At 37.7% G+C, this 3,771-nt stretch overlaps 1 long non-coding RNA gene and 1 other non-coding gene across 7 annotated transcripts; both read left to right on the top strand.

Moving 5' to 3' along the window:
- Nucleotides 1-1,119: 1,119 nt before the first annotated feature.
- LOC143679540 (uncharacterized) lies at nucleotides 1,120-3,390 on the top strand. Of its 6 annotated transcripts, none has more exons than XR_013173824.1 (4): nucleotides 1,120-1,483; nucleotides 1,948-2,043; nucleotides 2,158-2,247; nucleotides 3,144-3,390. It is a non-coding gene; the product is annotated as an uncharacterized LOC143679540 (long non-coding RNA). The 6 variants fall into 6 exon arrangements; XR_013173826.1 differs by having other exon boundaries at nucleotides 1,120-1,279; XR_013173822.1 differs by lacking the exon at nucleotides 2,158-2,247.
- Nucleotides 2,823-2,925, top strand: LOC143681923 (U6 spliceosomal RNA). Its single transcript, XR_013174964.1, has one exon. It is a non-coding gene; the product is annotated as a U6 spliceosomal RNA (small nuclear RNA).
- Nucleotides 3,391-3,771: the final 381 nt, after the last annotated feature.

Below are 3,771 nucleotides of genomic sequence, written 5' to 3' on the forward strand. Positions count from 1 at the left end.
AGGTTCATGTGGCAATTTGGCCAGGTGGTTTGTCTGATTGGGCAAGCGCTGGTCTGTCTGTTGCTATGAGGACATTTCATAGAATTAAATTATGAATACATTGGCTGCATCCACAGCTGATTGCATTTATAATCAACCAAAGGTAGTATCTTCTGCAATGAGTGATGTTTAATCTAATCACTGGAAGGCTTTTAAAGAGGCTTCAGAAGAGACACTCTCTCTACCTGCTTCGGCCTGTGAGCCTCTCCTGTGGAGTTTGTCCAGACCCTTCATTGGAGTCATCAGCTCACAGTCTGCCCTACCGATTTATGACTCTACATTCCCACGGTTACGTGAGACACTTTTATAAATTTTATATCTACAGATATTTCCTACTGATTCTGTTTCTCTAGAGAATCCTAACTAATACATCCACCATGAGTGTATCAATAGCAGTATTTAATAGTAACATGAAATTAGATGTGTGAAAGTGCTTTGGAACTTATAAAGCATACTAATGAAATCAGTTGGTATTACACAGAGAACTTTAAGTATTGACCAAAAATCTGTACCCACTTTTCCTCCTTCTCAGCTATGGAAATTATTTTATTTCATGAATTTTTACAAGCCATTTTGCCTTCTTTCGTGGATCAGCATACGTTCTCCCGACCTGGACTCTTCCTGGATGAGAAGCCTGCTACAGTCCTGCAGGTCTGTGAGGCAAAGCCAGCTTCCATTTTCAAATTTGCAGGATGACTCTGCAGCTCCTGATTCTATTGACTTGCCCTGTAGATTTGCTGGGTATTGGGATAGATCTAATATTTTAGTTTTATCTAAGTATGCTGGTCTGGTTAGTTTTATCTCAGTATGCTGGTCTGTTTCAAGAGCAGAGGATTTCTGGGAAATTCTGAAATTGTCCCAGAAATTCTCATTTTAGAGGCAGACTGTGGTAGTTTTTAAATATATCCACAAAATCTTCAGTACATCTCCTTTCAAAAGGTGGAGCCTAACTATTTTTCCTTTGAATGTGGTCTGGACTTAGTGATTTGATTTGAGCATGTAGAATGTGGTAGAAGGGATGGTGAGTCATTTGTGAGACTATGTCATAAAAGACATGATCACTTCTGCCCTGGTCTCTTGGATATCTGGCCATGTCATAAGAATACCCATACAAACTTTTGAAGAGCCCCTGATGGAATGGAATTGAGGTCTCTTGCCAATAACCAGAACCAATTTGCCAGCTCTGTGGGTGAACCATCTTGGAAATCAGTCCCTCAGATGAGTCCACATATTGGATAAGGTTTAATATTCCAAATACTTAAATAAATCTTACAACTCAACAATAAAAAGATAAACAACCCAATTAAAAATGGGCAAAAGGATTAAATAGACATCTCTCCAAAGAAGATGTGCAACTAGCCAAAGGACATGAAAAATAGAGCTTCTGTTTGGAGTAATAGAAAGTTATGGTAATGGATGGAATGATGGCAACACAACATTGAGGGTATAATTAACACCACTCAATGATATGTTTGAATGTGGCTAAGAGAGAGAAAATTTAGGGAGCTTATAGGTTACTAGGTTAAAAATTAGGAAAAAAAAACTTAGAGAGTGTACAGCACAAAAGTGAGCCCTAATGTAAACTATGGCCTATAATTAATAATATGATTATAGTAATATTGTTTTATGAATTTTAACATAAAATATTCATGTTAAACATTAATATTGTTTTATGAATTTTAGCATAATTTTAAAGTTATCCTACTAATGCAAAATGTTAATAATAAGGAAATTGTGCGTATGACAGGTTGTATATGGGGTCTCTGTATTTTATGCATGATTTTTCTGTAAACCTACAACTTCTCTAATTAACAAAAAAAGGCTCTGGGGCAAAGATCAAATTCAGGGCAATATCAAATCACCTTAGGAAGATACAGCGGAGGCATGATTCTAAACTCCTTGGTTAAGATTTCAGAAATACATGTGCCTCAGAGGACCATTCAAACAATGCCTAGTAAGAAGCTGAAAGCCGTTTTCCTTCACAAGTCTCAGCAGAAACACAAGGTAGAGAAAGACTATTATAAAAGAAACTTGTGGGTGTGCTTTTGGCTAACGGCTTTTACTCCAATAGGAATCATAAAAGATGCATAAGTTTTTAAAAACAATTTTATTGTTAAGAATTACTACTCTCTTGGACTGGAAGGGACAGAGACAACACAGTTGCAAAGAGGTTTTGGGAACTCAAAATTTCTACAGGGAAGAATCAGGGTAAGAAAAATATTCATTTGGAAACACCAGCTGCCTTTCATAGAATAAAGAATAATTTATTGGCCAGAACCGAGAGCCATGGAGAATTATTCTAACACCTTGAATCCCAATTAAGTATCTGCTAACATGTGCTCTACTAGATTTCAGAATTACTAGGGACCAGTGAGTGCTGCATGCCTCTCATTTTTGAAAAAAGAGTGTTTTACCCATTTTTTGAAAGGGAGTGTTTACACCAGTACCCTATACTTGCCCCACATTCCTATATTGGTGTGTTGCATAGACAACTTGTCTCTTTAGTTGACAGATCTTCAGATAGGAGCTGAGGGGCCACATCTGAGGGGCTTTCATTCATACTTGGATTTGATTTAGATGTCAAGATTCTTGAACTTGAGTTAAATTGATTCTGTAATGAATGAGATTTGGTTTTGTTTGTTTGTTTATTTGTTCAGAGGTAGTGCAGGTATTTTGCATCTGGGAGGAACATAAAATCATTTTTAGTCAGAGCACAATCTTTGTTGGCTTTATTATATGGCCATAAATTCTTTGATGTTTATCCTTTCAAAAGCTGGTGCCTAGTACTCATTTTGCAGCACACTATAAACCAGAATGACAAATAGAAGATTAACATCACCCCTGTGCAAGGAGGACACACAAATTCATGAACTGTCCCATATTTTTTTTTATGTTGGAGTTCTCTGTATGGGTTGTGCATTATTTTTGCAACTGCCTGTAAGTTTGAAATCATTTCAAAATAAAAAGTTTCAGAAAATAAAGATGTTCCTCAGTTCCCTCCCTTGACAGACTTAATGATTTACTTCTAACAAAATGTTGCAGAAGTGATGATATATACTACATTATAAAATGTATTATTACTTCCTCTTTACTCTTTTTCTCAGGTCACCTGCTCTGGAAGAAGTGAAACTCCATGTTGTGAGAATACTTAGGCAGTCTGTGAGGCGGTCCACAGGAAAAGGAACCAAGTTTCCACCAACAGCCAGCACCAACTCATCTACCATGGAAATGAGTCATCTTGGAAGCAGATTCTTCAGCTCTAATCAAGCACTCAAATGATTGCAGCCCTGACTAATATTTTGGTTGTCACCTTGCAAAAACTAGTTAAATAAACCATTCCTAAAGTCCTGATCCACATTAGTAGTTATTTATTCATGCATAAAAAGTACCTCAATCACTTAGTGTCTTAAAACAATAAATATTTATTTGTTCAGTTTATGTGACCCTGGAATTCCTGAGTAGGTTAGCTGTGTGTCTTCTGGCTCAAGGTCTCTCATGAGCTGCTGTCAAGATGTTGGTTGGGGCTGTATTCCTACAAATGCTAGACTGCTTCTTGAGGATCCATTTTCAAGATTGTTCCCACAGGTGGCTGTTAAGGAGGCTTCATGCCTCCCGAAACCTCCATCACTCTCCTGTGGACCTCCCCAGCAGCTGCCTGAGCTCCTTAATGACATGGTAGCTGCCTTCTCTCAGAGGGAATCATCCAAAGGAGAGGGCAATGGGAAACCACAA

Source organism: Tamandua tetradactyla, chromosome 4, assembly GCF_023851605.1.
Source record: "Tamandua tetradactyla isolate mTamTet1 chromosome 4, mTamTet1.pri, whole genome shotgun sequence".
NCBI lineage: Eukaryota > Metazoa > Chordata > Mammalia > Pilosa > Myrmecophagidae > Tamandua > Tamandua tetradactyla.